Raw genomic sequence first — 12,696 nt, 5'->3', positions numbered from 1 at the left:
CCTTTATCTCAGGTCAAACTGAACTCCTTGCAATTTTCCACCTCACAAGGTTTCCCTTCCTGGACTTTGTTTATAGCAATGTCATATATAGCAAGCCGAACTGTCTGAGTTTAAATCCCAGACTGACCAACTGTGTGGCTTTGGGCAAGTCATATCTCTGTGCCTCAATTTCCTCATATGTAAAATGGCAACAGTATCCAAATTACAGGAATGTTAGGAGGAACACATGAGTTAATAAAGACTATGCCAACCATTTAGAACAGTACCTGGCACAAATTAAATATTGCATAAGGTTAGCTATTGTTATCATTACTATTAATCTTTTCCTCCTAAAATCTCAAATGTTTACCATCACTCCCCTTTCTCAAATGTGATTCCCCTCCCCATCTCTGTGTTCAAATCCAGCCTTCCAGATCCAGCTCAAAGGAGACCTTGTCCATGAATTCATTCCAACTTCTCTTAAGTAATGTTCAGCATTTAGTAGGCAACGGAAATTATTTGTTGAAAGAATGAGATTTAGCACTGACCAGCCCTCATTGTAAATGCCTGATTACAGGTCTGTGTGCTCCACTGATCTTTAAACTCTGTGAGGGCAGCTACAGCCATAACCCCAACACCGGCCCAATGCCTAGTCCCAATGTCCTTAACAAATATCCACTACATAAATACATAAATAAAAGTTGGACTCTTCTACCATCTTATTGCACTACTTTATGTTCTGTTTCCCATATTATATTAATTATGGTACATTATTTGTATATGTAATAGTAATATACTATATTACTCAGGGTAAGATCCATAAATGATTTGCCTTTATATCCCCAGTGATCAGCATAGACTCATATATACTAGGTGCTCACTTTTTAAAGGAGGGAAGGGAAAAAAGGAAGGGAGGTAGGAATATGTCAGGTGTTAGTGCTAATAATGTATTGCATAAAGAATTTTTCTTTTTTTGGTTCCTACTGTCAGAATGCTTCTATCTAAACCAATAGAAAATTCACTGTGCTATAAAAATTAACTTTGTTACGCAAGATTTCTCCATAATCCAAAAGCATATGCTAGCCACATTGCCAAGAGTGTTTATTACAAACTTTCCTATCCCTATTTAACGTCTCCTTATAAAAAGAAAAAAGTGGGTGGGGAGTACATTTCCACTAGCAGCAGAACTATCAAAGAGTTTTTTTTGTTGTTCTTTCTCCCTACAGACAGTCCTTATGGTTTATGTCAGTACCATAGCTTGAGGGTAGAACAGGGATTCCCTCCTTCTCCCATCCCACTGTGAAATTCAAGCATCCTGCTCACTCCTTCCTCTGGAAGGCTCTGGGTGCCTGCTAAACAAGATTGTTCTGGAGTCTCCAGATCTCAGAAACGACAGTGCTGACTAGCAAGGAAAAGAGCATGGAACAGAAGGATCCACATGTCTACTCTGCCCAGAATCTCTCTCCCAGGCATGGATGACCCTTCTGGTCACTATCACCAAGTCAGAAGGCAGAGACTAGGAATATACCTAAGAACTTTTAAGGAGACTTCTCATCTCACCACCTTTGCAGGGACTCCAAGAGAATGTTAAAGGAAGGCAAGAAGGAAATGCATTACCTGTTTTAGCATCAATGCCTAACCTGTAGCAAAGGCCTTATACAGAAAAGTGGTAGAAAATTAAAAAAAAAAAAAAAATAGAAGACGTCTGTGATGAAAATCGCCAGACAGTGAATACTATGAGCATAGCATGCACAGAATACAAAGCCAGGATGACCTGGCCACAAACTCAGCTTCTCCTCTTACTCACTATATGAGCTCTGGCATATGGCCTAAGTCCCATGAGCCTCTGCGACTTATAATACTTTAATAAAATAATGTTTATAGTATGTCTAGCACTTAGTAAACACTTAACAAATGATAGCAACCAATGAGAAAGTCATGTAAAACAATGATTCTTGCAAGACAGCTGTCCACAAATCATGAAATGATGTCTTTGTCAATGAGGACTTGCTATTACTGTTATTGTTGTTTATTTTGCCTAATCTTTAAATAGAATATTTTGACACCAATTAAGCATTTAATCAAGTGAATTAATATAATATAAAAAACTTCTAAACCACGGAACATAGTACATAAATTCAAATAAAATCTGATATTTAAATGAGTATTTCCAAAGACTGTGCATGTGTACCTTACTTCATGGAAAAATTAATTTTTTAATAAAGTGATATCTAAAATCATTTTCTAATTGCTCATGGTTCTCTATTACAAATAATGACAAGTGGGAGAAATATATAAATATACCAGCCTAAAAATTATTTTGTCTAAGGCCATTAAAATGCTGGTCATTGAAATTGAACAACTGAACATGAAATGATTCTAGTCGCCTCTTCACAGTTCATGTTCCCCCGTGCAGCAGCAACATGAGCATCTTTTGTCTACCCATTTGTCTTCCTGAATCATAGAATTTCCCATAATCCCCAACTTTACACCCACTGCTTCTGTCTTTGTGGCTTGGTCTTCCTTCATTGCCTAATAAGGCTGGACAGTGCTTTCACTCCTCACAGTTTAATGCATGGGACTTTAAGTTGGAGGATGGAGAATAAATAAAATAAATCATTCCTATGCTTTTTTATTAGGCTTAGAGTATTGTGTGGTATGTTTACTTTAAAAGAGGACTACGCATAACATCCAAAATTGTGTAAAGGTCCTTATTAAATTCATGAAACTTTCCTTATACAGCCAGGATCATCATAAGATGTACTTGTGAAGTGTGAATGGAAGAACATTCACTATGTCTAGTCAGTGGTGTTCCCAATCTCTGCCAGGCTTTTTTTAAAAATAATTTTCTGCATTTAACACAGACACGCACAAGAACCAATGTTTCTCATTAGCAGATAATTCTTTGTTCATCAGTGAATAATGCTACCAAAATGACAAGTTAAGAGCTGTGTACTTTTCAGGCTTTACATTTTAGAGAGTGCATCAAGTAGCTAGTTTAACTTAAAGGGCTTTCACAGTAATTAGCCTGAGTTCCCCAAAGTTAAGAAAGAACAGTGCCGATTCAATCACTTTCATATATTGCCAAAATAGAGGGAAAGAGCCATGCTCATCATAAAACTAAATTTTCCTTTTTGAAGGGAGGGTGATAATGATGATCACCAAGTTATAAAAGTAACGAGAGAATTTTGAATTTATCTAAAAAGGTCCTCCAAGACCATTCAGGAAAAGAACATAATATAATTTCAACAATCTCTCAGTTGTGTTTCACTTTAAAAGAGACCTTATAGGCTCTATATGCTGCCTGCACAGGATTCTCTTATATTCCCATTAAAACAAAAGCAACTCTGCTTCTGATGCTCCTATAATTGGCACTTCGGTCTTTCTGCTTAGTTAGCAAAACTTCCCATGAAAGATATTGAACCTATTTGAAGTTGTCAAAAATCCCTTAGAAAATAGGGGTTTTCGTAGAAGCAACCTGCCAATAATATTGAGTGAGCTAAATAGGGAAAACGGCTAAGCAAGGCTGGCCCATATCCAAGTTCTGAACACACTGTCAGTGTGGCAGGGCATTCGTTCAAGGGATCATCTCCTTGGAAGCAGAAAAGTTCAAAGGGAATGTTTCAAGGAAGCTAATTTTATGTTTGTGTTTAATCTCCATATTAAAGAAACATAAGACAAGTGGTATTAGAGAAATTCTAAGGCTAAGTCTAAATTCTGGGACTCAAACTATGTTTGCCATTTGAGAGAATAGCCATTAGGGAGAATAACCCATAAATACAGAAATATTTTTACAAAGGACATTAGATTCCTATAAACTTTGTACTCCCAGAAAAAGAAAATGAGAGCATCCTGTTTCCTGATATACTGTATTAACCGTATTCATTAGTCATCGGAGATTATTTTATTTGATATATCTTTCGTTAAGGGCTGTCTGGCTCTCTTTCCCTCTGGAATTCCAAATGTGCCAGACTGCCATATCTTCTTACCATCAAAGTATAAAATATTCCTGGACAGGTAACACAGTCTCTGTCACATGCCTTTTACTTTGGATATTTATATTTCCTATGTAATTTTAATGTGTCTGTAAATCAAAGCATCTACTGGAAGCAAAATGTGAATCTGAAGTTTGTTGATAATTTGTGCCAGGATTGGGAGATGTTTATTGAATGTCTAAGAATTTTACGTCTTTCACATGGCTTGTCTGCCATCTAAATCTTACTAAACTGCCGGTGGCCATCATTGGGCCAGATTTTTATGCAGAAAACTTCTATACTGACAACAAAATGACTTATTGAAGCAGATTTTCAACTAGAAGTAATGGGGATTGCACTAGAAAAAATTATGGAGCAAAGCTTTCTAATACATATAATTAATTGAGTCAGTTAAGCTCACCTAATATCCTGCCTTCTAGTCCCTAGGTTCATCCACTGACCAGACCCAGCCAACTTCAAACACCAAAAAGTTGGTCTAAGGGTCCTTCCCAGGGTGTAAACCAAGGGTTGGCCCTGCTGGATATAACTAAGGAGGAAACCATTGCTGTAGTAGCACATAATATGTTCACACACAGGCCAGGGAAAGGAAAATAGATTTTGCTTAGTGGCTTTCTCAAGACTTTAGGAAGAGGGCAAAAGGAAATATAATTTTTATTCAGCTAGAGAAGAAAGGGAAACATTCAACTTAAAATCAAAGCAAGAAAAACAGTGGTGGACCTTAGTTCTTTATATCTTGTTCTTTTCCACACACACACACACACATACAAAAAAAAAATTGAGACATCTTAGATAGAGGAAAATTTAAGTGAAGTGCTAAGTTGTGACCAAGAAGAAAGAGTAGAAATTGACCCATCATAGCTGAGCTCCATGCTTTTTCACAAGTAAACCAAAAGAGGGGGTAGGATAATGGAGTAATTCTCAGTATCAGAGAATAACAAACTTGTATTACTTCTGGGAACCCTTCTGGTGCGGATCCCATAGAACTCTGTGAATCGGAAGAAATCTAGTGATTCCAGTGGAGGCTGCCTACCTCCACCTGGGCCAGGGTTTGGATGACAGGGAGTAAAATGTAAACTCTCTTTCTTGGGTGTTGTGCGTTCCTGAAAGGTATGGCCTTCCAGAAGGAAGGAACCCAGATGGAAAGTGACTTGAAATACCTTACTATGAAGTGCCATATGGTAGGGAGGATATTTTAAAGTAATTTATATGTAATTTGAAATAGACAATAGCTTTGCCCCAGAGTAAAATGAGCTTTAAATCTCTTTTTCCTCTAATAGGAATCTAAAAATTAGATGGTCTTTTTTGATGCTCGCAAATACATAAGGATACTTATTTCTGTCTCACAAAACAACCTTTTGGCCTCGGTCCCCAGGACATGCCAGCAAAGACACATTTGGTGGATAACCCCTACATGGCAGACAGTGAGAGGGCGTGCTCTTCCCTCCCAAGGCTCTGGAGTATCCTGCCTAATTGGCTACCATGTGTGGACCTCATTAGAAGCGTGTGCAAGTGCTATACATGGTAAAGAATGCATTTCTGATAATATTTCAGTTAGGTTTGGACCAAGGCCAAGAGTCTCTCTGGCAGACTAAGGCCACTTTACCAACACTTCACTTTTAGCAAGAAGATTCATGATAAGGAAATATAAACAAGGCATCTAGGGTCACAAGGTCACACCACCCCACTTCCTCGCCCTGCTCTTCCACCTCTTTTCAAGGGTGAAGAATCGTTCCCAGGCAATTAGTCATGCTCCCTTTCCTACCTCAGTTCTCTCTCCTGCTAGTTTTTACTAAGACAGTTTGCTACAAGGGCTTTAGAAATTCAGGGCCAACTTTTGAAAGATTTTTTTAAAGATGTGAATATCAGCAAAACTTCATCTGGTTTAACACAAAAATTAATTTCCCTAATGTAAAATACCATCATTTTTAAAGAAAATTTTACTATTTTAAAAAATGCCTTATTAATTGAAAGACTTGATAGTATAAATAATAACACTGCTTGATTTTAAATAGTTTCTGAGAGAAGGAATAAAAATACAGTTTTCTGTTTATTGTTTTGTTTTCTTGCTTAATATATTCAAGATTTATGATTTGCCAAAGCCAAGGAGAGACAAAATTTTTGAGCCTGGTTTGAAATTATGTTTTAGGCAGTACGAAGTGGGGAACCAATACCATTAGGAATAACAGACCAATTATTAAAAAGAATTAACACTGGCTATTACATTAGAAGACATCTGGGCAACTATTACTTTAGAGATGAAGAAACCCAAGCCCGTGAATATTAAGCATCCTTAAAAGCAATCCTGCAAGGAGCTTAGCGTCGGTGCCAGAGGCTGCTCCTTTGGATGCTCACTACGTACATGACCACATGCAAACTACATAACCCCTGGAGGCGTCAGCCTGATGGGGATAATAATCATGCAAACCTCACATAGGTCATGAGGCATAAATGAGCTAAGAAACACGAAGCACTTAGTGTGGTACAGAGGAGGAACTGAATAAATATTACACTATCGTAAGAGGCAGTGTTGAAGGAAGAATCAGAGTAAGGGAGTCAAGTCAGTGGGTTTTTTTTCTGATTATCTTTCTCTAATAATTGACTGTTGGTGGAGTAACGGAAACATTATTCAAAACATATAATCCAGAAAAATCTCCAGCACAATATTAAAATTTGGTGTAAACTGGAACTTCACTATCCTGAATATTAGAGAGATAGTTAGCCTACTGGTTAAGGCACAAATTCTTGGATTAAACAGACTGGGTTCAAATTTTATCTCTCCCACTTTCTGGCAGTGAAACTAAACAACTTATTTAACTTCTTTTGCCTCATTTTCTTCCTGCATAAAAGGACATGATAATAGTACCTATCTCATGGAGCTCTTGTGAAAATGAACTGAATATATGAAAGTACTTAGAACGGTATCTGTGCAAATATTATAAAGTATTAAGTATTATTATTACTATTATTATTATCTTACAGAACCATCCTGCACATCATCCAAATTATTTTTATACTGGAAGCATCCAAAGAAACTTGTAGTGATAACTTTACCTCTGATAATGAGATTATACTGAGGCACTAGCATATAATTCTATTCTTAAGAATAATGCACTGGAATTTTCAAAATGCCTGATTCTGAAAAACAGTAGATGACTCAAAGATAACAGTGTAAATATAGAATTTGACTCACCCATACCTTTAAAATTAATACTTGTCAACTTCTCCTGGCCCTAAGGCAACCCCTGACAGACTATTAGTAATACAGCTGAATGACTTCCTATTCAGTAGAATTTTAATCATCTTTTTTGGTTTTGTTACTGTGAAATCATAGCACTTTTAAGGAGCAGTGAAATAGTCCAATAATTTTACAGATGAGGAAACTGAGATCTAGAAAGGTAACCAACATGCAGCTAATGAAAAATGAAGACCTTAGAGGGTAATATTTTAAGAAGACTGGACTGCCTTATCTAGTCATCAGAGAGAGTTCTGACTTCACACTATAAATCTGATTAACTGGGTCCATATTTTATAAATAAGGAGCTTAAATAGTAGCAGTATTTCACTCAGTTGAACTTCAAATTATTTTAGATGAAAGTAATGTATCTTTTTGGATATCAGACTCTTGCTTAAAAATTTATGTACTTTAAAATTCCTGTTACAGAGAACATAAACAGTACATTGAGTTTGATCAGTCAGTGAAAAATTAATCTCAAGGGGTAAATGTTTCATCTTCCAGGGCCTCAGAGAACTAAATAACAAGCAATTTTCTAAATTTTATCCTAGTCCTAAAATCGTCTGTCTATGTGAGTTGGATTAGTAGTTCATAGAGGTTGGTCACTCCCTGCAGGACCACCTCTCCTGAAAAAAATCACCACACTGTCCACCACCAAATGTATCCACCATGATTCAGAAATACAAACTGCAGCTGCCGCTCTTAACCTAAGGTTCAGAGTTGAGTTAATCATCTCTCTTACTCATGTCACACTGCCATCCAATCTCACAGGGCCTATCTCATGTCTTATTAATTTTATTGTTTTCCCCTTAACATTTCATCCTAACTTCCACTCCCCTCTTTGCTAGAGGCACCTACACTAATGTTTATAAAACATAAATGTATTTAGGAATGTTTGTATCTTTGAGAAATATGTAAAGTTGTGTTAGCATATGTATTTCATTTATATACATGTAATTTTGCTATAAAACATGTTCTTCTTTCATTCAACATATGTTTTTAAGGTCTATCCATGTCGCTTTGTGTGCATTAGATGTTTAATTCTAAGTGGTGCATAGAATTCTACTACATGTGTCTATCCCACAAGCGACTAATTCATTCTCCTAGCAATGGACACCTCAGTCATCTCCAGCTTGCTGTTTTCTCACACAGAGCATCAGTAAACACACTCATACCTGTTCCCTTACAGGCCTGCGTGAGAGTGGCTCTACAGGGTATACCCAGGAGTGGGAATCATAGCACATATGACCAGATTTCTCTAAGCACTTCCAGATAACTCTCCAGAATAGCTGCACTGGTTTGGGCTGCCACTAACAGTGCAAGAGGGTTCCCCAACTCCCTCAACAACAGTTAGTATCATCTGACTTTCTGATAGTCATCTGTCTAATGGGTGGAGGAGTGTTTTGGACCTATTCTAGTCTACCAGTTCTCTCAAATGTTTGAACCTTCTCCCTTTGGTTCATGAGGACTTCTGAATCCTGTACATACCATTCGCAGGCCATGGACAACTAGAAATACTGGCTCAGAACCATCTAGGTAGACTCTTCTCTCACAATCCTGCTCTAATCTTTGTATATCACGGATTCAGAACTTCTCTAACAGGCTCTCGTTCTCTCAGGAGGGTAATTCAAGGTTCTCCTAAAAATGTTCTGGATGTTTCTATTCACCCTATGGGAGTTTTCATGCATGGATTCAGTACACAGTGCTGAGTTCTTGCCCTTCATTCATCCCGCTCTCTCTTCATCCTTCCCTCTCACTCTTCCTTCTTTCCTTCATTCCTTCCTTTCCTCCCATCCATCCTTCCTTCCTTCCTCCCTTCTCCTGCTGCCTCCTATATGTGAAGTGTTTTCAACTCCCTTTTGACTGACAAGACCTGTCTCCCTTTCTTATTCTCCCTTTCCCTTACATGACATTCTCCCTGTTCTTCCCTGGGGCAATAATGTAGGGAAAGTGAGAAACTGTATTACTATAGGGGAAAACATGTTGGAAATTTTGAAAAAATATTGCCTGCATGTTCTTACTATTCCATATGAACAACGCTTTAACCATTCCAAGTACTTTTGCATATCATTTGACCTTCCCAAAAACCTAGATAGGGAAGTTGTTACCATTTGCAGACAAAAATAGAAACCAAGACTGAGAAAAGTGAAAGAATTTTGTGCAGTAATAAGATAGATAACCCACAGATAACCTATTTTAGAAGAATTCGAATGTGTTTTACAAGTTTTCCCCTAAGTATATCAGGAAACCTTTTTAGAATAGCAAATCTCCCCATTTTCTCTTTTGTAGATCTGGTCATCTGAGCCAAAAGGAAATTCTGGCACAAAAATAAGGACTGTTTTGTCTCTGCTTTGCAGCAAGAACTTTTGGTTGCTCTTAAGCATTTGCAAGAAACTCTGAGTTCTTATTCCTCTGTTGACAATTTTTCTATAATTAAAAATATATTCTAAAAAATGATCATCACTGTTATAGTTAGAACCAAACAGGCAGATGTTTATTTTTTCAGTCTATATTGTACTTATTAAATTCTATCTTACTCTAACAAAAACTGTAGAGTTGATTCATTTTGTGGAATAATAATTTTAATGCCTAATTCTCTGATTATAGATACCTATATACAGTTTATTTTAATCATGTAATTGTAGTTTAATCATGTGATTGTACTTTTTTCTGAGAAAGCAACATGTTTTTCCACCTATTTCTATAACAATTTTAAGTTAAATACATTTGGAGGACACTTTTCTATATCCCAAGTGAGCATTTTCTGCCAGCTGGTTAACAAAGATCATGTCTGCTGGAAGGGAGGCATTTTGGGTTAGTGAACAGAGACAGACCTGGTTCTGAATCCTAGCTTACCAGCTGTGTGGCGTTAGGCAAGTGACTTAACTTCCAAACTTCAGTTTTTCTCAGTAATAATAAGGAATAGTAATAGTTCTTATGGTGAAGTGTTAATGCAAAGATTCAATGAAGTCATATATTTTTTGTAAAGAGCCTACCATGTAGTAAGCACTAAAAATGCTACTTATTTTTTTTTTCTTTTGTAAAGAGCCAGCTAATAAATATTTTAGGCTTTGTGCCTTTATAGTGTGAAGGCAACCATGGACCATAAGTAAATGAATGAGTGTGTCTGTGTCCCAAAAAATAACTTAGGTATTATGGATTATATTTGATATAATTTTAGCATGTCTTAATACCTTATTCTTCCTTTGATTTTTTTAACCATTGAAAAATGAAAAAACATTTTTAGCTCTGGGTTGTATGAAAACAGGCAACAAGCCCACTTTGGCCCATGGGCTATAGTTTGCTGATTCCTGCTCTAGAAGAAAAGACACTTTTTATTTACATGAAGATGTCTGAGCATTATTTTAAAATAGTAATGCATTTTTCAACTCATAATTATTTTATTATTTTGTTCCAATAATTATTGTTTTTTGACTATTATTGTTTTTATAATACATTGTCTGGGCTGATTGAGGACTGCAGTCTGAAGGCCAGCTGAATGGCACAAGGTCTGACAAATTAAGTTCTGACTGTGCTCTTCTGTACAATGCCTAGCATGTAGTAAGCACTAAAAATACTACTTTTTTTATTGTTGTTCCATGACAGTTGTCCCAATTTTTCCTCGTTTAAAAATGCTACGTTTTTTTCTTTTTCTTTTAAAGATTTTATTTATTTATTTTTAGACTGAGGGGAAGGGAGGGAGAAAGAGAAGGAGAGAAACATCAGTGTACATACAGTTGCCTTTCACATGCCCCAACAGGGGACCTGGCCTGCAACCCAGGCAAGTGCCCTGACTAGGAATCAAACCGGCGACCCTGTGGTTCACAGGCCAGCACTCAATCCAATGAGCCACACAAGCCAGGGCTCTTTTTCTTTTCCTTACAAAAAATAAACAGAATCATCATGAACACCACTGCTGTACTCCAGAAAATGTGCACTAAAAATATTGCAGGGAATATTTTACCTTTGAAATAGAGACAGGCATTTGTTGCGCCTTGTTGTCCAAATATGTGGCCTAGTTTTGCCCTTTGCACACAGTAGGAACCTGGTATGTTGGAGAAAGAAGCATCAATAAATGAATGTAAACTCTATGTGAGCCTGCAGCATAAGCGATTAACACAATAGCAAATGTCATTCAGATGAATGGTTTCAATCAAATAAAACTATATTTGGGGCACGGTCTCATTCCCTGCTACTCTGTGGGTATTTCTTAAATATACAAAGTACCCTTTGAAGTCAAGGAGAGTGTCTTATATGGATGAGATACCTAGGGAGTAAAGAAATATGGCGGGGGTGGGGGAACTAGGCCTGTGTTGTGTTTTTTAAGGAATAAGCAGGTATTTAATCCTGACTTTCTTTCTTATAGAACTGAGAAGTGTTTTTTTAGTCATCCAAAAGAGCAAAACCCATGTACCCCCAATACAACATGGCCCTTTCTATGCAAGCATATTGAAATGTTTCAGAATTGCTTTTGTCCATAACTTATATAATACATCCTCTATAGAAAAAGTTCCTCTGATTCTGTTTTCCATATCTCTGTTTCTATTTTGTTCATTTGTTTTTTTTTTTTGTTTTTTTTTTTGTTGTTGTTGTTGTTAAAGACTGACAGTGACCAGAGGGGAGGGGGAGGAGAGAGGGGAGAGTGGGAAAGGAAGGGGAATGGTCTTGTCAAGGAACATTTATAAATGATCCATGGACATGGACAACTGGGTGGGAATTGACTATGGGAGAGGGTGGGGTGGGGCAGTGGAGAGCAATGGGGAAAAAATTGGGACAACTGTAATAGAACAAAAATAAATTAGAAGAAAATTTCAAATCCTACTTTCTGTATATCGAGTACGCCAAGAAAATAGCATGTCACTTTTATTCCAAGAAAATGGGAATAGACAAATCCAGGATAGTAATTAACCAAAATAAGAGCTTCTTTCAGCCACTGTCCATACATGCCTTGCTCCAGAGCACAGGTAGAACAGGCCCAAGAGGAAAGATAACAAAGCTTAAGCCAGATTTAAAATAGTGCACTGCAACAGGTAAGGCCTTCCCCCTCCAACCCAGAAAGCAGCTGGCAAGAAAGGGAACCCAAACCCAATATATATAGTCAGTCAAGCACAAAGTATTTTGGAACATAGAACATTCTACTAAGTCTCTGTGGACCTTCTGAAAGAATGACGAAATATAATGTCCATGTTAAGAACACTACCAGTTTTACCCTGTTGGGCTCTACCCCTTCAACTTCTCAACTTGAGGCACACAGTGAATAGCTTACTATAAACTTGCCCTAAAAACCTGCAGATTACCAACCAAATCCAGACAGGGCTGTGCCACAACCACATGGCAATATATTAGGTTACACCTCATGAACTATGCTTCCCTCTTACGTATAAGCCAAGTGCTTCTCAGGTTAGGCCCAGGATATCACTGAGTTTATAACTAGGAGTAGTGGGTGGGAAGAGAATGAAGGCCAAAATCCACTATGGGCATTAGAACAGA

Source organism: Furipterus horrens, unplaced genomic scaffold, assembly GCF_987537825.1.
Source record: "Furipterus horrens unplaced genomic scaffold, mFurHor1.1.pri manual_scaffold_9, whole genome shotgun sequence".
NCBI lineage: Eukaryota > Metazoa > Chordata > Mammalia > Chiroptera > Furipteridae > Furipterus > Furipterus horrens.
This window is presented reverse-complemented; position numbering follows the sequence as displayed.